The sequence below is a fragment of the Pongo pygmaeus genome, chromosome 12 (genome assembly GCF_028885625.2).
Source record: "Pongo pygmaeus isolate AG05252 chromosome 12, NHGRI_mPonPyg2-v2.0_pri, whole genome shotgun sequence".
In the NCBI taxonomy this organism is placed as follows: domain Eukaryota; kingdom Metazoa; phylum Chordata; class Mammalia; order Primates; family Hominidae; genus Pongo; species Pongo pygmaeus.
In genome coordinates this window covers 79056301-79082563 of record NC_072385.2, presented here as the reverse complement: position 1 = coordinate 79082563, position 26263 = coordinate 79056301, and the positions used below count along the sequence as shown (strand labels likewise).

The window sequence follows — 26263 nt, the reverse complement described above, 5'->3', positions numbered from 1 at the left end:
CAGTCTTCATGCTGAGGACACATGGACATGTCTCTTATGTCTCAAGCAAAGATACCCCCAGCCTGATGTAGAAATGTAATTGACTACTGAGTGGATTTCCTTTCATGTGGAATGGAATGAGATTTATTGGCTTGTATAAACTAGAGCAGAAAAGTTAATAGAAATAATAAAAGCTGTCAGATTCTGTTTAGCTCTATTATGCTATTACACTCAGATCCTTTAAAAACTGTGTTTAGAAAATTGTTGTGCAGTTTAATATGTCTGCAGAATATTGAATACAGTGTCCATCAGAAAATCTAATCCTTTTTTAAAGTTTAGATAGAACTAAATAACATATGTGTTTTTTTTTTTTTTTTTTGAGACAGTGTCTCACTCTGTTGCCCAGACTGAAATGCAGTAGCACAATCACAGCTCACTGCAACCTCCGCTTCCTGGGTTCAAGGGATTCTCCCATCTCAGCCTGCTGCATATCTGGGACCACAGGCACACACCACCACGCCCAGCTGATTTTTGCATGTTTTGTAGAGATGGGGTTTCGCCATGTTGCCCAGGCTGGTCTCAAACTCCTGGACTTCAGTAATCCTCCCACCTCAGCCTCCGGAAGTGTTGGAATTACAGGCATGAGCCACCGCACCCGGCCTAAGGAGCATATCTTGATGTTTCTAGTTTTCTTATAATTTCCTTCTGTGTTCTGGATTGCTCTTACATATATATTCTATAAATTGTGTGTTTTGTGTTTTCTTCTTTGGGGGGTTGGGGAAGACAGAGTCTAACTCTGTCACCCAGGCTGGAGTGCAGTGGCGTGATCTCAGCTCAATGCAACCTCCCCCTCTCAGATTCAAGTGATTCTTGTGCCTCAGCAGAGTAGCTGGGACTACAGGTGTGTATCACCACGCCTGGCTGATTTTTGTATTTTTAGTAGAGACAAGGTTTTGACATGTTGGCCAGGCTAGTCTTGAACTCCTCGCCTCAAGTGATCCACCTGCCTTGGCCTCCCAAAGTGTTGGGATTACAGGCATGAGCCACCACACCTGGCCTTATTTTTATGTTTCCTGAATTTAGGTTAAAATTGAAGAAGAGGGTCCAAGACTAAGTGCCAATGTAGATATTTGCAGGTGAAATTGCTTTTCTATCTGTAGCCCATGTTGTATTACTTAATAGCCTCTTAAACAGGAGACCCCTGATACCTTACATTTAAATGTGAGTGATGATAGGGTGTCTATCAAAGACACAGAAGTTAATATAACTTCCCCAAAGTCACGTGAGTGGGTTACTGTCTTTACTTGGAGCACATGCAAAGAAAGGGTCCTCCTTCAACACTCGAAGATAATCACAGCGTCATGCTCTTTCTCATAAATGCCACTGTAGAGAGTACAGAGAAAAATGCAATTAATGGTGCTACCCAAATCCTGAAAAGAATGAGGTACGGTGTAGGAATTGGACAGCAGACAGAGTGCAAGTTTTTACATAACTGTGATTAATACAGACATGACTTACTTGAGAAGCTTCAAATGTGAATATTGTATTTTAAAAATTACAGAGGATGATTATTCACATTATAAAGTGACTCATCATCCCTTTTAAAAAGGACTTATCTTCCTTTTAAGAGGATATTCCCCTGGTGCATTTGAGTCCTTGTCTGCTCATTGTTTTAAACAACTTGCAGTTTCTTTAACAAATTACAGTATGATCTGTGATATTACCCAGACATTCAATTCCGAGGTATTTAACTAGAGGTACCTAGGAATGAAATGAAAACACATATTCATACAAAAAAAAATACACAAATGTTTATAGCAGCTTTATTTATAGTAACCCCAGACTGGAAACAACCTACATGTCCATCATGGGTGAATGGATAAACAAACTGTTGTAGCCATTTAATGGTATACTATTCAGCAATAAAAACAAACTATTGGTATATGTAGCAACATCAGGGAATCTGAGAATAATTATACTGGGTAAGTAGCCAGACAAAAAAAGGGTTCTAACTGTATGATTCCATTTATATAGAAATTACAAACTAATCTGTAGCGACAGAAAGCAGATCCATGGTCGTCTGGGGGTGGAGGATAAGGGTAAGTGAGGATGGGCCAGGAGGCATGGACTCCAAAGAGGCATGGGAAACTTTGGAGTGATGGGTATGCTCATTTTGTTGATGGCAATGATGGTTTCATAGGTATATACATAGGTCAAAACTTAAACCAAATTGTGTAATATGCACATTGTATGTCAGTTATACCTGAATAAAGCTGCTTTTCTAAAAAAAAAAAAAAAGAAAAAGAATGTCCTGAGATAAGTTCTGTCTTCCCTTGTCTGCCAATTGCACCATTCTTTATATCTCATCCAGCTTGCTTACAGTCAAGAACAGGGGCAGTAGTGGGCTGACAGGTGTAGTGCAGTGTGTGGAATGCTTGCTGTGACAGGTGTGGGCACAGAAGGTACAATGAAGACCCCCTGGAGGAGGTGAGCTTGAGGCGAGTGTAGAGAGGGCATCTCAGCGGCGAGTCTGAGAATCATAGGAGGTTGCAGGTGTGTGGCAGAGGTTGGTGTGGAGGAAAGCAGGGACCATACATTTGAAGCATTGTTTTGAAAGCGTTGGACATCACTGATGGGTGGTAAGCAGGGGACAGACAAAATCAACTTAGGGCTTTGCCCACTCTGGGAAGATGAGGAGGCAGGAATCCCAGGTTCAGAGTTCAAGGAACCCTTATGTGATGCCACCCCCTCAAATCTGTTTAAATCATATTAGGAGAACCTTGTTGTCCAAGAGGGCTCTGTCTTGCCAGACAGTTCTGCTTTGTCCAGGAAACTGCACACTACATTGGAATCCCACCTATACAAATACTTAAGATTTTTCATTTCAAAAATAAAGTGTGCTATGTAGAAACTAAGGAAAATACACTTAAGAAACATAAGAACATTTAGATTGCCTTTAATCCCACCACCCAGTGCTAAGTACTTTTAACATTTTGCTGTATATTGTTTCAGATATATGTATGTTTTAAAACAAAATTAGAATCATAATTTGCATGTGTTTTTACCTGTATTTCCTCTGAGCATTATTCCATGTTTTATGTAGACATAAAATATCATTGTTTTTATTTGATGCATGAGAGTCTACATATTATGTGTATGGTGATTTATTTAACTAATAACCTCTTTTGGGGATTTTTTTGGTTGTATAATTTTGTTTAAAAATTCTGGGAAAACCATAATTATTAAAAAGCAAGTAAATCAAAGAATGTAGTTAATTTTTTTAGTAACAGGTACAGTTTCTTAATTCATATTAAAGAAAAATAGCCTTGGTCTAGTAGACATTTTAACTAAATGAAGGGAGGATGGTCCCCTTCTAGAAGTACACATGGGCTTATACAGTAGTTCTTTGTTACCCAGTGATAATTATTTCATCTGTGCTATTCACAAAAAGTAACCATCTATGGGAACTCTGTTGTTCCCAAAGGAAGATTTACTCCCCATATCAGAAATATGTTAAAAAAGTATAAATAGGCCAGGCACGATGGCTCACGCCTGTAATCTTAGCACTTTGGGAGGCCGAGGCAGGGTGGATTGCCTAAGCTCAGGAGTTCGAGACCAGCCTGGGCAACACAGCGAAACTCCGTCTCTACTAAAATACAAAAAATTAGCCAGGCATGTTGGCGGGCGCCTATAATCCCAGCTACTCGGGAGGCTGAGGCTGGAGAATTGCTAGAACCCGGGAGGCGGAGGTTGCAGTGAGCCGAGATTGCGCCACTGCACTCCAGCCTGGGCGACAGAGTGAGACTCCGTGTCTTTAAAAAAAAAAAAAAAAAAAAAAAAAAGTATGAATAACAGTAACAGCTAACTTTTTTTTGGAATGCTTTTATCTTCATATTATTAGAAGCATTTCACATGTATTAACCTATTTAATCATCAAAACAGTTCTAGATGTAAGTTCAGTTATTTTTCTGTTTAACAGATACATAGAAGCACAGAATGTTAGTAACTTACCCAAATAAATGATCAACTTACATGAAAACATATCCATCATCACTAGTAAGCAGACTTGCAAATGATAATAACAAGCTATCGCTTTAGAGACCTGCAGTGATCTTAGAAACTTAATACTTGACGCTGATTAAGGTAGAAGGAAACAGGCCCTCTGTACAAGGTTGATGGGAGGGTCCACTTCTGTAGGGCAGTTGGTTTCCTTCTAGAAAATTTATCCTATGAAGATAATTGGACAAGGTTATAATGATATTACTGTGCTCGTGGAAGTATTGAGAATAGTGAACAACTATGTGTCCTGTAATAGGGACTTGGTTAAATAAATTTTGGTACATCCATATGGTAGAACACCATGCAGCTATTACATATGATGATATGGGCATATGTTGATGGAAGTCGTTGCTCAGGAAATTGTAAATGGAGATAAACAGACAGCATGGAACATGAAGATCCGAAATCTGCTTCTGGCTGTTGGTCTGGGGCCCCCACCAGGAAACCAGCACACCTGGCTTCCTTTTTTTTTTTTTTACCATAAGACCAGAGAAACCCTAGAGTTGCAGTGAGGAACTGTCTTGGGTTCTCTGAAAATGAGCATCATGAAAAATACCTAGCTTAAAAGAAGAGAAGGAATTAATACATTTTGTTACAGGTATTATATTGGCTTCATTTAACAAATGCAGAAACAATTTTATAACTGGAACATTTAGCCACTGCAAAAACTATGAATTAGTTTTTTGGTTTTTTTCAAGTTTTCCACTAAGCTCACTTGAGTACTTTCTTCCTTCTTCCTTTGAGACTCTAACCACCAGGGAGTCACCTCTTTATTGATCTACCACTTGATGCCAGGAATTTCCTTTCTTCTACCATACTTTACCTATGTTTGATGAAACATTTGAATTCAGATGTTACTGTGAACAGTGACTTGGGTGTGTTAACCTTCTTAGGTTTTTAAACTTTGAACAACTGCCTTTCCTCAAAGGCGAAACTAACTTGTTTGGGAATTGCAGAAATCATAACTCCCCAAGGACAGCTCACCCTCAGTCCTCCAAGCCATAGAATTTAAAGGCTGCCTTGATGCCACCAAAAACCTCTGCTCCTTTTGTTACAGAAAGAACATTGTGTGGTGTACTTCCTACGTTTTGAAAAATATCTGCAAATATTTTGGGAACTGAATTTTGGGAAGGGCTACCCTCTGGCTGAACTCTGCTTACAAAATCCATGAAAACAGGGTTCCAGCTTTGCACAGCAGGACAGGTGCAAGTGTGCGCCAATAACCTCACAGCCAGAGACCATCTCTACAAACATCCTGCCAGGAGAAGAGTAGAGAATAACAAAGGAAAAAAACAAGCCCTCCAGTTGGCATTCTTGTTGAGGAAGTCCATCAAGAATCAAGTTCCTGTCAACTTGTTTCTGTATTCTTTTGCTTAAAGAATCACATTAGAAAGTCCCAATCTGAAAAAAACTTTCTGTTATATTTCTTAGGTTGGGGATACATACAGCATGGAGTTGGAACTTCAGTCTCTGGAGCCAAACCCAGATTGAAAGGCAGCAAGAGAGTAGCAGCTAAGAGCTTAGACTAAGTGCTTCCACTGGGTGGAGCATGACCAGTGCATTCACAGGACGAGAATGTTTGGTAGACTGGCTGCTGGCCATGTGTGTGGCTTCTGAGCACATGTGGCTGGTGTGAATTTTAAATTTTATTTAATTTAAATTAAATTTAAATAGCTACACATGGCTTGTGATGACTGTGTTAGACAGCATGGGATAGACTTAGAAGCTAGACTACTTGGGTCCAAATTCCAACTTCACTATCATTTACCTCTGTGATCTTGGACAATGTTCCAAACCTGAGCGCTTTGTGCCACAGTTTCCTCATTTGTAAAGTGATAAAAGGATAATAGTGCCTACCTCAAAAAAGGTTATTTTGAGGATTAAATGAGTTAATATTTGTAAAGGGCTTAGACTTGGGCCCATAGTAAAAGCTATATCAGTGTTTCCTAAATAACGCAACTATATATACATCCCTAAAGTGAAAAATTGAAGCTAGATCCATACTATATTTTCTTTCAAGAAGCTCCCATGCATCCATTGTCAATGCATTTTTCTTAAAGACCTCTTAAATATTGGGGAAAGCAGAAAAGTCATTTATTTGATAAATATGTCTGGAGCCCGTACTTTATGCCAAGTGCTGTGTTGGGTGCTGGAGATACATGTGGTGGTGCATAGAGACTTGGTTCATCCTAATAAAAGGGTAACAGTCCCGCAGTGTTTTCACCTAGTGGTTAAGGAACTTTAGAATACGAAGGGACTTTAAAAGTAGGGTAAAGGTGTAGATGTAGACGGAGAAACCCGGAGAGACTTTGCATTTGCACCTAGTCAGCTGGCTGGGACTTCGCCCTTCACCTCCTGTTGGCTCATGCTTTTCCCTTTGCACCTGTGGAGCACAGGTGTGTCCTGAGGCCCTCACCACCCATGCAGAAGCCTTCAGGTAGGGTTAACATTTGCCCACTTCTGGAAGGGATCGATCTTTTAGTTCTCAGATGACAGTGATAATTCTTGGCCTATTTTGACTCAATAGTGGCAATATTAGTAGTTTTTTTGTATTTGTTTTAATTTTTTTCTCCTTATTTAAGGAAAAGTTGGAAACTAATGTTGGTTCCTCCATTTTTTTGTTTGTTTAAACTTTGCTGGTTCATGAGATTGAAAAGTCTGTGCTTAGACCGTACCACCCGATGCAGTTTGTGTAAGCCTTAAAAAATAAATATTTCTGCCCCAACATTCATGTAGTACTAAAAGTGAGAGACTTTTGAACCATAACTGATTTGACAAGAAATGGACATAATGGAGGAAGGTGACTGGTTGTTTGCCTGTTGATTTGCTTTCAGCACTTGCTAAAACGTGGAGCCAAGGGGAGAGAATCCACCAGGTTGCTTTACATATGAAAAATATTAAAATGTCAGCACGGCCCAGCCACTGACATAAGAAAAACCGTTTCACAGTTAAGTCTCTAAATAATGTCCTAAAAACACAACATTTGTAATTATCTAATTAATAAAGGATAGAGGTAATAGAAGTAATATGGAAGGCATTTTCTGGTAGATAAAGCTTCAGAAACCTTCACATCTGCACATGATTACGAAGCCCCTGTTATTACTTTGCTTTCCCCCTTCCTTTAGCCCATGTTTCTCACTGTGAACTAATAGTACATAATAATAAAACCCTGGATGTCAGCCAACACAGAGTTTTGGCTAACTTTTCCAGTGTTTGTTAAAGTTGAAAAAGCATTGCAGCTGTTATGCTGGGTACTTTCCAATGGAGGATGTTTTTTTCCAGATGAAGGCGCAAATGGTAATTGAAATGTAATCAGTATTTTTGGCATCTTGGAATTATAATTCTTTTTACTTTTGTAATGTTAATTGTTCATTTCTTAGGATTTGTTTTGTGTTTTTCTCTGATCTGTAATCTACTAAAAGTGAGAGAATGAACAAATGTTTTAGGCTGTTTTTCATTCTTTGAAAGAAAAATGGCAAGTAGTCACATTTGTTAGGTGATGGCTTATTTTAAATAACCACAAAATTTATGTTTGAGATATTTTATTGTAAGACTCATGTTTCAGGCAACAGAAAACAGAAAATCTAAATCTCAAATACAAAAAAATTTTAGAGATGAATGGAAACTTCTAGATCACTTGGATAGGCTGAAGAAGACTCAGTGGGCTTCAGGTGTTCCCAGGACCAGGCTGCTGGAGATGTCCCTTTCTTTGAGAGATTTGTTCTGTTTTTTTTTTTCATCTTGCTCCACCGCGCTAAGGAGGGGTGGGGTGTGGCTGCTGATGGTTTTATTGGTATTTGAGGTTTCTAACGTTTTTTGTTTAAGCTAGAAAGAGCTCTAGCTCATTAGTAGTTCTCAATCCTTGGCTGGATATTTTATTTTTTGTTTTGTTCTGTTTTGAGACAGGGTCTGGCTCTGTTGCCCAGGCTGGAGTGCAGTGGCGCAATCATGGCTCACTGTAACCTCTGCCTCCCAGGCTCAAGGGATCCACCTACCTCAGCCTCCTGTAGTAGCTGCGACTACAGATAGATGCCACCACGCCCAGCTAATTTTTGTATAAATGGGGTTTTGCCATGTTACCCAAGGTGGTCTCAAACTCCTAGGCTCAAGGGATCTGCCTGCCTTGGCTTCCCAAAGTGTTGGGATTATAGGTGTGAGTCACTGCATTTGGCCGGCTGCACATTTTAAAGATCTTGATGCTCACTCATACCTGAGCCAGCGTAATTAAATCACAGTATCCACACAGGTGACAGTGATGTGCAGCCAAGAACACTGTTCCTGTCCAGTCGTCTCTTTATAGATGGGGAAATTGAGGCCCTGAGTAGCCAGATGACTTGTCCACAGTCCTCTGCTGGGACTGACCCAAATAAGGAATGGCTGATTTCTGGAAGGAATGTCAGATTCTCTGATTACAGATCTCTCATGATCTTCTCTCGGGGCTTGTGGACTGTCCTGTCAACAGTCAGGCTAGGCAGCTGCAGAGAGCAGGACTCTGGGGTCCCCAGTGAAGAGGAAGCAAGGAGTCCTCATCTTCCTGTCCCCTTTACCCAAGTAGAAATTGCCCTTCCTTATCCCACATGAGCTACCAGAGGCATGATAAACTGCCTCCGGGGCTTTTTGGCTCTTTGGCTCTTTTTTTTCTTTTTCTTTTTTTAAATTCCTTTAGAAACAAATAGGTTTGTAATTAGTTAAATGAGAATGGCAAATTTCAGACCAGTTGCTATATATTACAAAGGAACTTCTTGAATAGCTGGTCACCTCTGCATATTGTAGAAACCTTCCTTCTCCCTTTTAGGGAACACTACACATTATTTAGGTACAGTGTTAGGGATAACTGATCATTTCTAATGCTGTGTATATCCATTAAGGATAATTTAAACCAATTAAATGCTAACCTGGCTGGATAGCCAGGTGTAGGTTTGTGGCATCCAGAAAGAGGAGGAGATGGAGTTGGTGGATTCTGAATTGGTCAGTTCCAGCTCTTCGTGTTTTGGAGGCTTTGTCTCGTTACTTGCTCACCTTTCTGCTCAGTGCTCCTTGACATGGCGGGTCAGGTTGATGGGAGGTGGTACCTGGATGCCCTTTGCTGGCACTGGGCACTACACCGGAGAGTTACCACCCCTGCCTGGGGATGGAGCCTCTCTGGGGAGAGGACAGCGCAAAGGTGGGGGACCGGGGAGTTGTGAGAAGTGGAAGCTAGAGTATGGAGCAACTAGTGTGTGTAGAGACTTTGTGAGAAAAGCTTGATCACGTTTTGGTAAGTATTTGCAGCTCCCTGAAAATTTTTGTTGGGAGGTGATCATTAGCATCTTCTAGAATATTTGGTAGGAAAATATTTGCACTACACTAAAGCCAAGACTAGATTAAGGAGCTTCGGTTCATTTCCAGACCTGTCCTGACAGCATCACTCTACAAATGTTAATCTCTGAGAGAGAGAGTATGTGTATTTTTCTTTTCTGGATGTCAGTCATATAATTCACTCACTCCTTCCCCAAACACACTGGCCTTTGAAATGACACCCTACCCCTGCCAAGAGTGAGACTGTGGTTCTGATCGGGGAGCTGGTGAGTTTCTGCTTTCTAGCCCCAAAGGCCTCACCCTTGCTCTCATCTGGAAGCTGATGGGAAGGTTTGTTAGTCTTCTCAGGAGCCAGTCACAGGACCTCAGGAATGTAGTCTGTAGTGGGCAGCTGGCATCAATTTAGTGCTGTGGGGATGGCCAGGCTGTCAGAGTGGTCGCACTTTACCTGCACCCCCCCAACCCCACCCTCTGTGAAGGGTTGGTTTACGTCGGGGATGGCTGCTCCTCACATAACTGTGTATTTCTGGCAACAGAGGAAGATACCTTATGCCATTTAGAGGAAGAGAAATAAATATTCACTTCAGAGAATACACTTTGAAGCGGGGCTGTGTGTGCATGGGTGACAGCTCCCTGCCTACTTTTCCTGCCAGGTTCTTGTACATCAGGAAAGATTAATGGGCTTCCCTTGAAGTCAGACAGAGATGTGTTCATGGAAAATCTAAGTGCCGAACCAAGGGCAAACTCTGGCCTTCCTGGGGGTTTTTTTGTTGTTGTTTCTCCTTTTAGAATGGACAGTGAAAGCAAGGTGAAGGGCTTCGTCATTCTTCTTTTGTAAAGCCTGTTGAGCAGGAACCTTCTGGAGCTTCTAGATGGAGGTTCCTGGGGATTGTGTGAGTGGTGAGCAGTCTGGTTGAAGAGGGCCAGTGTTTGTTGGCTTTGCCCTCATTAAGTGTCAGGAATGAGCTCTGCACGGACTCAGAGAGCTAACAGATCAGCTAGGGTACCTCAGAGAAGAACGCACTCAAGGCTACTGCCATGTTCCCTCTGTGGTTATGAGGAAAGGAGAGCTGCCTGTGTGGCCTGGGAGCTTCCCTGGCATAGTAGTCACATTGGATTTTACAACTGGGTACATTCTTAGCCTTCAGTTTGGTGATCCCTGTATTTAAAAAGAAAATCATTTTGTTGCGTGGAGCTTAATCTGCTGAGCTTATTTTTGGTCATCCATTCTCACCTGCCCCATGACACTGGTCACTGGTGTCTCCATGCGGATATATTATGCTTAGCTTTTTTGCATGCTCCACATGGAGATATGAACACAATTCTCATGGGAACTTGGCCCATCTTTCAGCACACTATGTAAGCCAGTGGCTGCCTTCCTGTTCATGGAGGACTAAGCATAGTGTGGGGATCTCATTGCTCATCTGGTTAGTGGCTTTGCAGTCAGAGCAAGCTGAGGGAACAGTGCCCCCTACCTGTCTGTCCTCCTGCAGGCCCAGTGTGGGAACAAGATGCTCTTCAGAGAAATCTCTTTGACACTGGCTGTCTCACCCAGCACCTACACTCTTGAGAATCTGAGGGCCTTAGCAGAATTTAAAAGTGTCCAAGGATTAGAAATGAGAAGTCTCCATGAGCATGAAAGCCACCATCCTTGTAGGTCATTATTTTGATCCATGTTCTCATCACTGGTTTCACAAACAGGCCTTTCCTTTCTAGTCTTTGAACACATCAACTCTTCTCGAGTAACACAGCAATATTAAAAACATAAACCCATTGCCAAAAAGCAAAACCAACCCACTTCTGGCTGAGAAACTGCTAAATACATAACTATTCATCCCTCAGTAGCTGAGTGTGGTTGCAATGAATGGCTTTCCCATATTTTCTTGGTGCTTCTAAATGTATTAGTTCACTTCTGGGGGGAATATTTTGGTGCTGTCATAATCTATATATAGAAAATGTTAAGGACATTTCCAGGAACTGCATTAAAACAGCCATGACAAACCATATTCTGCAGCCTTCAGGTGTAGTATTTTGATTGCTTGGTTTGGTTTATCACCAACTCCTCTTCTGAGTATCCCCCACACTATATTAGGGATTTGTTACAATACGACTAATGCTGAATATGTGTGCATTGATTTTTAAGTGCACTAGGTGGGACTGACTTGTTCAAATCTCCTCCATTAAAGCAAATGTCTGATTAGGAGAAAAGTAAGGGAGTAATTTATTAGGAAAACTACTTTCTGAGGTGCTGCCACCTCCCCTCCTTCCAACTTGAAGAGGCAGAGAGGTTTGTGTAAACAAAGGTCTTGCAAGGCACATCTGTTTTACATTCTGATGTTCTATGACTTTCTTAAATAAAAACCTTTTGGATTTTCATATCTATTTAGGTAGTGAGGAATATTTCCTCCTTTTTCGGTGAATAAAATCCTAGACTTAATGATATTCCTCGGGTGACTGAGAAGTCATACCAGCATAAGCAGTACAGCTGGTCCCCTGTATCCATGGGTTCTGCATCTGTGAATTCAACCAACCATGAATAGAAAATATTTGGGAAAAAAAAATCCACAAAGTTCCAAAAAGCAGAAGCTTGATTTGCTGCTTACTGAGAACTGCATTGAATCCATGTGAATAAGGTGATGTGTAGGCATTGTATTGGGAATTATAAGTAATCTCTAGGTGATTTAAAGTATTTGAGAGGATGTGTGTAGGTTATATACAAATACTACACCATTTTATATAAGGGACCTGAGCATCCATGGATTTTGGTATTCATAAGAGGTCCTGGAACCAATTGCCCATGGGTAGTGAGGGATGACTGTATTTTCTAATTAAAAGGTTTTTTTTTAAATAAGCAAATGTTTTACTTGGTACTTTATAATATTGTAAAAAGCGTAAAATTCCCAAACAAAATAATTGGTTTAGTGATAAATATTTCCAGAGGTGTACTTAAAATGAATGTTTTCATCAGAATGCAGAAGCTGTTTTGAGAACTTTTTGCTCATTATTTTCAATGGGGTTGTGAAATCCAGTGAAAACGTGTATAAATGTTTGTAGAAGAATACTTTATTTATAAAGAGAGTGCAAATATTTTGTTAATATGACAACACCCCAAACAAAGAATGGTTACAATTAAAGTAATAGTGATTCAGTTAAACATAGGGATGGAAAAGCCATTATTTTGAAATATGTTCTGAGCTTCATTGAAGAGAGAGTGTCTTACACACCTTGGGAACCAAGTTTTGCATATTATAGTATTACTGCATTGTATTTGATCACAAGAATGGTGTGAATACTTGGTGGTTAAACAAATTTTAGATGCCTGTTAGTTGGATGAGATCTTGGAATACATGCATCCCAGCTTCCCACACAGTACTCAGTTCTTTCTGTAGCTATCCTGTTGAATATATGGAGAGTACAGTATACTTTCAGGCAAGATAGTCATTTAACGGGTCATTATTTAAACATTGTTTCAGTGTGTGCTGTGAAACAACAACAAGAAATCAAATACCTCTCTGCTCTCTGTGTTTTTGGAGCACTCTAGTTGTTAGAAAGTACTTCCTAACCCCTAGCCACTGTGAAGTTGTTGCTCCCCGCCTGCTGGGAAATCTCTGCCAGCTCTACCAGGAGGGCTCCTGAAGCTGCCTGCAGATACCTGCCAGGTTTCTCTCCTGGACTTTTCCCCAGGGGTCCTAGCTCCTAGGCTGGGTCTCCTAGGTGTCTTACAGCCTGGCTGCCCCTTCTGGACACTCTTGGCTTGGTCAGTACCTGGGGTGATTTAACCTGGCGTCTAACAATGAAGCTTCCTTTAGTTGTATCTTCTGCTGTTGCTTCACATTGAGCTTGCCACATTTTCCTTGAATTGCTGTCAGTTTTTATCTCTTCTAACCTTGGGAACTTTATTTTTAAAAATCTGGGCCAGGCGCGGTGGCTCACGCCTGTGATCCCAGCACTTTGGGAGACTGAGGCAGGCGGATCTCGAGGTCAGGAGATCGAGACCATCCTGGCAAACACTGTGAAACCCCATCTCTACTAAAAAAACAAAAAATTAGCTGGGCGAGGTGACGGGTGCCTGTAGTCCCAGCTACTTGGGAGGCTGAGGCAGGAGAATGGCGTGAACCCAGCAGGGGGAGCTTGCAGTGAGCCAAGATTGCGCCACTGCCCTCCAGCCTGGGCGACAGAGTGAGACTCCGTCTCAAAATAAATAAATAAATAAATTAATTAATTAATTAATAAAATCTGAATGCAAGACTGTATGTGTGCTTGAACAATTTGAATCCTCTCTCGGCCCTGGGACCTTCCCCGTGCTACATGTGCTTTCGGAGGGAGTGAGGAAAGGGCTGACCAGGCCACGGACCTGTCGCAGAGCCGGCACCCTTGAGCATGGCTGCTCACACAGCAATGAAAATTTGTCTTAGAAATTTGAAGTTGCTTTTGAAGCTTTTTGGTCAGTGAGAGAACTTAAAAATTCTCATGTAAATATAATTTTAAAAATATAGATGACTCAGTCTACAAGAGCTTATCTGTTTGTTTTTTTTTTCTACTTACAGTTTACATTTGGAAAAATTTACCACTTGATGAACTGACTGATTTTTTCTTCTTGATAGTAGCGGAATTGGTAGGGAAAGTGCTTCTAATCCTCTTCGAAGCTGAGAAAATTTTAAGTATAAACTTTATTCATTAAACATTTGTATATTGTCCTCTGTGAGCTAGACACTATATTTAGGGATACATTGATGAAAAACAGAGAAATACCCAATAGTTCTTGGAGAGTACAGTATACTTTCAGGCAAGATAGTCATTTGATAAATAATTACACAGGGAATTATTTAAACACCATCGTAGTGCATGCTGTGAAAAAAAACAACAACAAACCAGTAGGAACATAGAACAGGAGAGGCCCTGGGCTGGGACTAGGGGTTTCAGAAGTCTCTCCAGAGAAAGTAAAGTTTAGGTTGATCTGGTTCTTTTTTTTTTTTTTTTTTTTTTTTTGAGCAACAAGGCTGTTTATTTCACCTGGGTGCAGGCGGGTTGAGTCCGAAAAACGAGTCAGCAAAGGGTGGTGGGATTATCATTAGTTCTTATAGGTTTTGGGATAGGCGGTGGAGTTGAGAGCAATGTTTTGGGGACAGGGGGTGGATCTCACAAAGTACATTCTCAAGGGTAGGGAGATTATAAAGAACCTTCTTAAGGGTGGCGGAGATTACAAAGTACATTAATCAGTTAGGGTGGGGCAGAAACAAATCACAATGGTGGAATGTTATCAGTTAAGGCTATTTTCACTTCTTTTGTGGATCTTCAGTTGCTTCAGGCCATCTGGATGTATACGTGCAGGTCACTGGGGATACGATGGCTTAGCTTGGGCTCAGAGGCCTGACATTCCTGTCTTCTTATATTAATAAGAAAAATAAAATAGTGGTAAAGTGTTGGGGTGGCGAAAATTTTTGGGGGTGGTATGGATAGATAATGGGCAATGTTTCTCAGGGCTGATTTGAGGAGGATTGGGTGACGTGGAAACCTAGAGTGGGAGAGATGAAGCTGAAGGAAGATTTTGTGGTAAGGGGTGATAATTGTGGGGTTGTTAGAAGAACCGTTTGTCATGCACCAGCATGGCACATGTATACATATGTAACTTACCTGCACATTGCGCACATGTACCATAAAATCTAAAGTATAATAATAATAATAATAATAATAATAATAAAAGAAAAAAAAAAGAAAATACTGAGCTATTACTGAAAAAAAAAAAAAAAAAGAAGAACCATTTGTCGTATAGAATGATTGATGATGGCCTGGATATGGTTTTGGATTAATTGAGAAACTAAATGGAAGACACAAGGTCTGAATAAGAGAAGGAGAAAAACAGGTATTAAAGGACTAAGAATTGGGAGGACCCAGGACATCTAATTAGAGTGTCCAAGGGGGTCCAAGGGGGGTTAGTGTAATTACTTGCTTGGTTGGCAAGCTTTTAGGCTCTATCTTTGAGTTTTTTTTTAATGTTGTCATATACCAGGCCAGATTGATTTGGGTTAAAAACAGCACTCTTCATTTAAAAATATAGATTCCCCCTTTTTTTTTTAGCAGTAAGTCGAGACCTTTGTGATTTTGGAGGAGAGAGAAATGCAAAGCCAGCAATTGTTTGTTAAAGAAGGATTAGAAACGGCTAGGAGAGAGTAACTGAGATTGATAGTGTGGTAGAGATAGCTGGGGAGAGGTAGAGGGTGGCATAAGAACGGGAACGAGAATAAGAGTAAGTATAAAAGTAAAGAATAGGACTTCATCAGGGTGAAAGTATTGGAGCGTACTTTGCCACTGAAGATCTTCTGTCCACTTAAAGAGAGACTTAAGGGTTGCAGTTTGAGGTAAAACCAGGTGCCACTGAATACCAACAGCCTGAGAAACTCCTTGGGTGATTTGACTAGTAAAGGCCGGTCCGTTACCGGACTGTATAGAGGTAGGAAGGCCAAACCGAGGAATTATGTCTGACAGAAGGGAATAAATGACCACGGTGGCCTTCTTAGACCGTGTGGGAAAGGCCTCTACCCATCCAGTGAAAGTGTCTACCCAGACCAAGAGGTATTTTAGTTTCCTGACACGAGGCATGTGAGTAAAGTCAATTTGCCAGTCCTGGGAGGGGCAAATCCCCGAGCTTGATGTGTGGGGAAGGGAGGGGGCCTGAGAAATTCTTGAGGAGTAGTAGAATAGCAGATGGAACACTGAGAAATGATTTCCTTAAGGATAGATTTCCACGATGGAAAGGAAATGAGAGGTTCTAAGAGGTGGGCTAGTGGCTTGTAACCTACATGGAAGAGCTTATGAAATGACAAATAGAATGAGCCTGTGAGACTGGAAGGAGATATTTTCTTTGGTCCAAGAACCATTTGCTTTGTGTAGGAAGAGATGGGTGGAAGTTTCAGTGAGGGAGCAGGTGGGAGTGGCCAGATGAGAAGGAGAAAAACTGCCGTGAGGGATAGAAGTTGGAACGCTAGCTGCTTTTTTAGCTATCTTATCAGCATACAGTTGTCCGGAGCAATGGGATCTGAAGCCTTTTGATGGCCTTTGCAGGGAATGACTCCGGCTTTCTTTGGAAGTAAAGAGGCCTTGAGAAGAGTTCTTATTAAAGTGGCATTATTGATGGAGGACTCTTGCATAGTGAGGAAACTTCTTTCTGCCTATATAATAGCATGGTGGTGCAGGATAAGGAAGGCATGTTTAGAGTCAGTATAAATATTGATGCGTAGTCCCTTTGCAAGAGTGAGGGCTCAAGTTAAGGCAATGAGTTCAGCTTGCTGAGAGGTAATGGAGGAGGGCAGAGCGGTAGCCTCAATGATAGATGTGGAAGATACTGTAGCATAGCCTGCCTTTGCTGGTGAGTGGCAATTAGACCTGGTGGAACTGCCATCAATAAACCAAGTGTGATAAGGTTGAGGAACAGGAAAGAAGGAAACATGGAGAAATGGAGTGAATGTCATGTGGATCCGAGAGATACAATCATGGGGGTCAGATGTGGTATCCGGAATAATGTGGGAGGCCAGATTGAAGTCCAGGCCAGGAACAATGGTAACTGTGGGAGACTCAACGAAGAGTGAGTACAGCTGAAGGAGCCGGGAAGCAGAAAGTATATGCGTCAGGTGTGAGGAAGAAAATAGATTTTGGAAGTTATGAAAACTGTAGAGAGTGAGTTGAGCATAGTTTGTGATTTTGAGGGCCTTTATAACTGTTAGGGCAGCGGCAGCTGCTGCACGGGGACATGATGGCCAGCCTAAAACAGTAAGGTGAAGTTGTTGATCTGGTTCTCATTTATCCATTGTCCTTATCTTTAAAATCACAAGATATTGAGAGTTAGCAGTGCCATTGCTAATGAGATTAGAAAGCCTTCATTAATTACGGGATCCTTGGATTGAGATTGGAGTTTAATGGCACAGAAGGCAGCTTTAGGGTTCACTTGGTGAATTAATCTGCTCAGGCTGCCATAACAGAATGCCACAGACTATATGGATTAAACAACAGAAATCTATTTTCTCACTGTTCTGCAGGGTAGAAGTCCAAGATCAAGGATCTGTCAGTTGATTTCTGATGAGGCTTCTCTTCCTGGCTTGCAGATGGCTGCCGCCTCACTGTGTCCCCACCTGGCCTTTTCTTTGTGCAAATGGGTGGGTGCAGGGGAACCGCAGTGTCTCTTTGTTCCTTTCTTTCTTTCTTTTTTTTTTTTTTTTTAAATGATAAGGGTTCTCACTCTGTCACCCAGGCTAGAGTGCAGTGGCATGGTCTCTGCTCACTGCAGCCTCCGCCTCCGAGGCTCAAGTGATTCTCCTGCCTCAGCCTCCCAAGTAGCTGGGATTACAGGCACCCACCACTGCGCCCGGCTAATTTTTGTATTTTTATTTGAGAAAGGGTTTCACCATGTTGGCCAGGCTGGTCTCAACCTCGTGACCTCAGGTGATCCGCCCACCTCAGCCTCCCAAAGTGCTGGGATTATAGGCATGAGCCACTGTGCCTGGCCATTCTTTGTTCCTTTTCTAATAACTACACCAGTCCTATTGGATTAGGGCCCTACCATTATGACCGCACTTAACCTAAATTACCTCCCTACAGGCTCTGTCTCCGAATACAATCACATTAGGGGTTACTCCTACAACATGTGAATTTGGAAGGTGAGCACAATTTGGTCCATAACACTCAGGCTCCACTAAAAATCCAGTTACTGCTGGTGCCCAGCCGCTGATACTTCTCTCTGTGCAGAGTCATAGAATACTAACAGAATTTAGTTCCCTCCAAATGTTCCAAATTGCCCTGACATCCGGTTCATTCTTCTGTGGTGCTGGTTTTGACAACAGAAGCAACTGCTTTGAAAGCATTTTGAGATAGGAAAAACAAAGTGCATATTATGTTGCAGATATTTTGGGAAATAGAAAACTTGTTTATTAGTAACATATTTCAAGGAGATGAAGTTATGGACTTGATTTTGGTCAAGTAAGTAGTTGTAAAGTGCACTTTCAAAAGTCACATCACTAGGGAGATTTTAAAGAAATTCAGAGTGGTCTGGATGCCCTGATCTTTCTTCTAAGTTTTTTCCCCCTACTGGGAGAATGCAGAAACTTGCTGATTCCTTTTGCTCTTATACCTGATTGAAGACTTCACCAGCTAAGATCTTATTTTCATTTTGCAGTCATTTGAGCAATAGTAGGAGCCAGATAAGTTTGAATTACAAGCCCATGCAGCTTTGGACAGGCTATGCATTTATCCTGTGACTTTCTGGAAAGTGTGGTGAGGTATCCCCAGCCTGGGTGTTGGGCTGATTGGCTCAGTTGGATTAGGGTCTGGCCCCACAGTAGACATACTTAACATACTTAACTTATGGCTGTCACCTATGATAAATGCACTGTAAATCAGAGATCTCCTTTGTGGTTCTAAACTTATGGCAATATTATAGGCACCATGGCTCATTTTTCTTGTATACTCATGAGGAGAGCCAAAGTGAATCCACATTTACTTTAACTGACTTTTGTTACCAAGCTTGATATTGAGTACCTTTGAAAATAAGCTTTTAAGCAGTCATGTGTAGGCCTCTAATGGATTCCAGACTGTGTAGACTGTATTGTTAAACAATATTTTGTTTTTTAAAAATTTTTTTTTCAGATTGATCAGGTTTAAACACATTTTAGTAATAGAGCAGTGGTCTCCAACCTTTTTGGCACCAGGGACTGATTTCGTGGAAGACAGTTTTTCCACTGACGGGTTGTGGGGATGGTTTCAGGATGATTGAAGCACATTACTTTTATTGTGCACTTTATTATTATTACATTGTAATATATAATGAAATAATTCTGGCCAGACATGGTGGCTCACCCTTGTAATCTCAGCACTTAGGGAGGCCAAAGTGGGCGAATCACCTGAGGTCAGGAGTTCGAGACCAGCCTGACCAACATGGTGAAACCCCGTCTCTACTAAAAATACAAAAATTAGCCAGGTGTGGTGGTGGTGCATGTCTGCAATCCCAGCTAGGGATTGCAGAGGCTGAGGCAGGAGAACCTCTTGAACCCAAGAGGTGGAGGTTGCAGTGAGTCAAGATCATGCCACTGCACTCCAGCCTGGGCGACAGAGCTAGACTCCATCTCAAAAAATAATAATAGTAATAATAATAATTCTACAACTCACCATGATATAGAATCAGTGGGAGCCCTGAGCTTGTTTTCCTCCAATTAGATGGTCCCATCGGCAGGGGTGATAGGAGACACTGAGAGATCATCTGGCATTAGATTCTTATAAGGAGAGCACAATCCTGATCCCTCTCATGTGCAGTTCACAGTAGGGTTTGCGCTCCTATGAGGCTGTAATGCCACCATGAATCTGACAGGAGGCAGAGCTCAGATGGTAGGTATATGCAAACTATGGGGAACAGCTGTACCTCACTTGCTTGTCTGCTGCTCACCTTCTGCTGTGTGGCCTGGGGGTTGGGGACCCCTCTAACAGAGGTTTGATCATGTTAAAATGATAATTATTTGAATGTTTTTTCTAGGATTGATGTTCTCTTCCTTTCAAGTATCATAGGCCAATCTTTACTCATTTTGTTTATTTGAAAGGTTATGGATCTCTGAGTAAGTCTGGGAAATATTTACCAAGCATACAAAGGGGAAAGGCTTGTTGCTGCAGTGTTAATGCAAGTGATGGTAGTTATTTGAACAGCTCTTTGAGAACATTTAATAAAGTGTAAATCTCTGGAAATCTGGGTCACCATGACAGGGTAGGATTTAGGGTATTTTACAAAGAGAAATGATCTTAAAATCGTGTGTATTTAAAATAAATATGTTAAAAGGCAAATACTGGTGAGATTGTGAAATTAGTGATTACTGCAATCCTATCCAAATATGACCCCTCATGTTTTGTGACAGTTGAAAATAAATTTATAATTTTATAACTTACAAATTTATAACCTTCTCTGAATAAATCTGAGTAAAGAGAAGGTTGTTCCTGTGTAACAATGAGAATTTTACTGGGATCCAAAGTACATACTATTTAGGTAGGAAGAAGCACTGTGTTTTAGAGTTAGATTACTCTGCTGCAACACAGCTCCTACCATCTGTGTAGCATTTCACAATTGTTTTTGAGCACCTGCTATGGCTTAGGTGCCATGCTGGTAACTAATGGTTTAAAGATGAACAGAATAGGCTGGGCGCGGTGGCTTATGCATGTAATCCCAGACTTTGGGAGACTGAGACGGGCAGATCACTTGAGCGCAGGAGACTAGCCTAGGCAACATGGTGAAACCCTGGCTCTACAGAAGATACAAAAATTAGCCAGGCGTGGTGGTGTGTGCCAGTGGTCCCAGCTACTGGGGAGGCTGAGGCCCTGGAGGCAGAGGTTGCAGTGAGCCAACACTGCACCACTGCACTCCAGCCTGGGCAACAGAGTGAATCCCTGTCTCAAAACAAGCAAGCAAACAAAGAAACCACACTAGAACAGAACAGAGAGGATTGCTGGCCCTTGCAGAGCTCGTGGTGGTGGGGGGAGGTATATGTGTCTCACATATCGCTTAGTATAGTGTTGCTTTTCAGTGCAGTTTTACATATTTGTTTCATTTCATTCTCTTCCAGGTTATTGAGATAATGCATTTCCACTTGATAGATTTGCAGAGGATTTTGGCATTGGGTTGCTCTAGGAGAAGTCAGATTACAAATAAAAAGTGCTTTATTGCTCCTGTGTTGTTCAGGCACGTATGATGCTAACTTAGGAAATTTCACAACGAATAAGGCAGTGAAATGCCAAACTCACTGAAATTCAGGATTGGTATTTTGGCAGCAGCACCATTAGAACTATACTCTAATGTAATTTAAAACTATTTGGAAGTGAATGTAAGACCAAACTGTTATTTTTGGTGGCTTAGAAACCCCACATTAGCCATAAGACCATGGTGCTAGGTCTGTATTGAGTTAATAGTTTCTATTTTTAAAAATAATTTAGTCAACCAGAAGACATCAGTTAATTTCAATTTTAATAGCTCTTCTCTGCATGTGGAACAGAAACAAGGATGGCTGTGAACTGCCATGTATATGAGAATAGCTGTGTATTTATTTGGTAGGACTCAAAAAATATTTTAGTTGGTTCAAGTTAGGTGATTTCGAGGTTTGTAAATGAACATTGGAAAAATTAACCTTTCTCTGTAGATCTATCTACTTTCAACATTCAGCTGATTTTTCAAAATATTAGGACTTACAAAATTATATTTAGATTTTAGAGAGTATTATATGTAAGCGGAGAAGAAGTAAGTTACTTTAAAATTTTAATGTACGAGTAGTAAAGAAGGATAAATTTCTGTGCAGCAGATAAAGAATTTTCTTATCAGGGACTCACATAATAAATCCATTTGTAATATCACTGTTCCTTGTGCAGTTTGCTCTGTAAAATGGAGGAAGGTGGGGGGGGGGTGCCATGTTTCTGTCTCATACTGTTGTTTGTTATAGAGTGTATTCATGGTTATACTGTATAATAATGATAATAAGTTCTTAAACCATGGTGATGAGATCTTTTTGGCAGAATGTTTTAAAATAAACAGTGTATTTCCCATGAGTGAAATCTTTAAAAACAATTAATTTCCATTATAGTAAGGGTGAATTTTGCTCCTTCGAAGAGTATAGAGCCTGGTTGAATTTGCCCATTAAGAAAAAAAAAATGTGTCTATTGGACTGTGTTGTTTATAAAGCTAGAATCACCTTCCAGTGGTGTCTTCCATCCTTGTAGGAAAGAGGTTTATCTCTGAATTTTGAGAATGGAGGTTCATAATGGGCATTTTAGCATTTGAATGTTGTAGGAAGAAGATGGCTAAATCTTCACTGCTCCCCTGAAGTACACACATTAGTTCTGGTGGGGAGTAGCCACTCTGAGATTTTATATCAGAGACATAATGAATGGGATCCATGATATGTGAAATTCTAATTCTTTAGTACAGAGAAATGTGCTCTTCATCTTTCTGTCTTCTGAGGCTTTTTTCAAGTGTTTGAAACCGCCATTGCAAAACTCTAACTGAGACAGTGAAAGAGATCTGTACTAACCAATTCCATCTTGCTTCTAACCTCCAAGCAGTCCTTGCTCTTTCCTGGGCTTAGGCCAAACTAACTTTGAGAGGAAATTAGTTTGTAGTTTAAAACAAAGATGATAACAAAACCCCCTTCTTGCCTGGGGACTAGATTGCCTTTGCAGGACTAACAAATTAACCACAACATTAGAAAATATGGTTTAGGAGTCATGCTGCGGGAGGCTGCAAGATTCTAACCTCCCCAAATGGCTCCTGGGAATAACATCACTGTTGCAAAACCTAAGATGAGCACCTGTGACATTTTGCAGACCCTGTCCTCGATGGATCATTTGGCACCACCCAGATGGATAAACTGGCTTATCTGGTCTTGTGGCCCCCACCCAGGACTGACTCAATGCAAGAGGACAGCTTCAACTCCGTATTCATCTCCACCCCTACCAATCAGAACTGCCAACTCAGTGGCCCCCTCCCCACCAAATTATCCTTAAAAACTCCAGTCCCCAAATTTTTGGGGAGACTGTTTTAAGTAATAACAAAACTCTGGTCTGCTGCACAGCCAGCTCTGTGTGAATAACTTTATTCAATTCCCCTGTCTTGATAAATAGGCTCTGTCTAGACAGTGGGTGAGGTGAAACTGTTGGGTGGTTACTTCTTCATTAAAGGAGATAAGCATTTTTTTCTTTAGCTTGGATAGTGTTTTTCATCATTTTTTTCATTATTCCCATCCCTTAATAGGAATTTTTAGATTATTTATTTATTTATTTATTTTTGTGACAGGGTCTTGCTCTGTCCCCCAGGCTGTAGTGCTTTGGCATGATCACAGCTTACTGCAGCCTTGGCCTCCCAGGCTCAAGTGATCCTCCCATTTGAAGATGAGTGGCTGGGACTACAGGCATGTGTTACCACACTTGACTAATTTTTAATTTTTTTGTAGAGACGGGCTCACTTTGTTGCCCGGGCTGGTCTCCAACTCATGGCCTCAAATGATCCTCCTGCCTGGGCCTCCCAAAGCGCTGGGATTGCAGATGTGAGCCCCCTCGCCCAGTGTGACATTTTTTTTCTCCTAATTGCCCACCCATGAAATTTTCATGCCATACATACATTATGTATCTATGCTTATATGAAAAAGAATACAATTTTTTGCCTCATCCCCAAAATGAATTTTCATTCCTTGTGGGGGCAATATCACCCCCATTGTGTATGTACAAGGAGACCTGGCTGGGTGGGTAACTGGCCTAGGCGTAATTAGACTTTGGAGGTCATTCATTTCCTTATTTATTTAAGAACCTTGAGTCTTTTTGATATTTTTCTGACATAGACCACTATTAAAGGGTTCTTGCCTTAGAGGGTAGGCCAATTTGTTCATTTAAAGCATGGGCTTTGGAGTCATACCCACTTGGTTCAAGTCCTCTTGGTTTCTTCATTTTTTTGCTGTGCCACCACCAGCAAAACTTTAGTTTATTCACCTCTAAAATAGGGCTAATAATAGTATCTACTTCAAAAGGTTGCTGAGGAGGATGGAATGAGAAAGCAAATAAAGCACTGCGCCCCAGAAAGAGTAAGCCATCCTCCCAAAATGTAATTTTTAGCTGTGTTAGGGTTTAGAGTCATCACCTCTGCATTTTAAAGATTAGATTGTGTTCTTATGGTACAAGATTCAATTTTGATAACGATATTATGATAAAAGCATCATAGCTGTGTGACTTGATTGAGTTGTTTAACGCTTGGGGCCCCAGTTTGCATATTTTTGTTAATTATGATGGAAAATACAAAATAAGTGGACTAAAATGTCAAATATGGTAGTAATCCTAATAAATGCAAATGGATTATGCATGCTGACTAAATGACAGACGCTCTTGGGTTAGATTGAAACAAAGAGAGGCATACCTAAGACAAAGTGACTCTAGAAGTGTGAACTCAAAATGTCTGAGACAGGTCTCAGTCAATTTAGAAAGTTTATTTTGTCAAGGTTAGGGACATACCAGTGACATAACCTCAGGAGGTCCTGATAACATGTGCCCAAGGTGGTCAGGGTACAGCTTGCTTTTATACATTTTAGGGAGACACAATACATCAATCAGTACATGTAAGATTTACATTGGTTTGACCTGGAAGGGCAGGATAGGGGCAGCCTTCCAGGTCATAGGTAGATTTAAATTTTTTCTGATGGCAATTGGTCGAAAGAGTCATTATCAGTAGAAAGGAATGTCTGGCTTATGATAAGGGGTTGTGGAGACCTAGGTTTTATCATGCAGTTGAGGCCTCCAAGTAGCAGGCTTCAGAGAGAATAGAGTTTGAGTATTTCTTATCCCACTTAAGGTCTGAGTTGATGTTAATGCTGGAGGGGGGATAGTGAGGCATGTCCGACCTCCCCTCTTCCATCATGGCCTGAAAGAGATTTTCAGGCAACTCCAGGATGCCCTTGGCCAAGAGGGCCCATTCAGATGGTTGGGGGCCTTAGAATTTTATTTTTAGTTTACAGAAGGTTTGAAATAATGGATACCAGGCAAATATTACTGTCAATCAAAATAGAGTTCATATGTTAATAGGGATAAAACAATATTTCATAATGTTAACAGCTCATCTAGAAGATAAAATAATTATGATCTTGTAACATACTCAGGGAATGAGAAAGAAAATCTGATAATCATAGTGGGAAATATTACTATACTCTGTCATTGATAAACAAAAGTTAGTACAGCTATAGATTATTTGAAGTCCAAAATACTTTATTAACAAGAGTTTAGTAATTTAATAATTATTAATAGGTCTCAGAGAACCTTTCCCTCTCAGGATGATCTGATTTTGTGAATTTTGGCTGAACTGTATACAGCTCTATCGTGCTTTTTTTTTTTTTTTCTTTTGAGACAGAGTCTCGCTCTGCCACCCAGGCTGGAGTGTAGTAGCGCTATCTCAGCTCACTGCAACCTCCATCTCCCAGGTTCAAGCAATTCTCCTGCCTCAGCCTCCTGAGTAGCTGGGTTTATAGGCGCCCTCCACCACGCCCGGCTAATTTTTGTATTTTTAGTAGAGACAGGGTTTCACCATGTTAGCCAGGCTGGTCTCAAACTCCTGACCTCATGATCTGCCCGCCTCGGCCTCCCAAAGTGCTGGGATTACAGGCGTGAGCCACTGCGCCTGGCATTGTTTTTTTTTTTAAACAGTGGATGTGTTCCTATAAAGCTGCAGTACACTGGCTTGTTTTAAAAGTGAAGGCTACTTTAATAACGGACATTATATGCTTGTGACTTTTCTTGTGTTGTTAATTATCATGCTGTGACTTTTCATGTGTGTCTTTGTATTTATGAGCAGAGAACTCTGAATGTTTGGGATGCAATCTCGGTCCTTTTTTGGCATTAGCCCCATGTACCTGAGTAATAATAGGTCAGACAGGTTATTAAGAAACAGTGGTTTCTTGCATGTTCTCACTCATAGGTGGGAATTGAACAATGAGGACACTTGGACACAGGGTGGGGAACATCACACACCGGGACCTGTCATGGGGTGGGGAGATGGGGGAGGGATAGCATTAGGAGAAATGCCTAAAGTAAATGACGAGGTAATGGGTGCAGCAAACCAACACGGCACGTGTATACATATGTAACAAACCTGCACATTGTGCACATGTCCACTAGAACCTAAAGTATAATTAAAAAAAAAAAAAAAAGAAACAGTGGTTTCTTGTAGATACTCCTTTTTGGCAACTGAACAGTTGAGATAGTTGAAGCAAAATTCTCAGACACGCAATTTGCAGTTTGGTGCCTTCAGAGTCCTTAGAAGGCCTTTTTAAAGATAGCATACCAGCATCCGGTGTACAGTTTTTCAAGTCTTTTTTGAATAAAGTGGGAGTGTTTTAAGTGTTTGCAGAACATTTGGGTCTGTGAATTCTGCCAAAGT

General features: G+C 41.0%; 1 protein-coding gene across 7 annotated transcripts in view; it reads left to right on the top strand.

The window, feature by feature from the left end:
- The window catches only part of SPTBN1 (spectrin beta, non-erythrocytic 1), a 212620-nt gene that overhangs the window by 34581 nt on the left and 151776 nt on the right, over positions 1-26263 (top strand). The window contains exon 1 of one of the 7 annotated variants that reach the window (XM_063648737.1): positions 17375-17486. The exons of the other annotated variants lie outside the window; for them this stretch is intronic. The gene's annotated coding sequence lies outside the window, so the exon portion shown is untranslated. Of the gene's footprint in view, positions 1-17374; positions 17487-26263 lie in introns of those variants that run through there. 7 annotated transcript variants of the gene reach the window in all.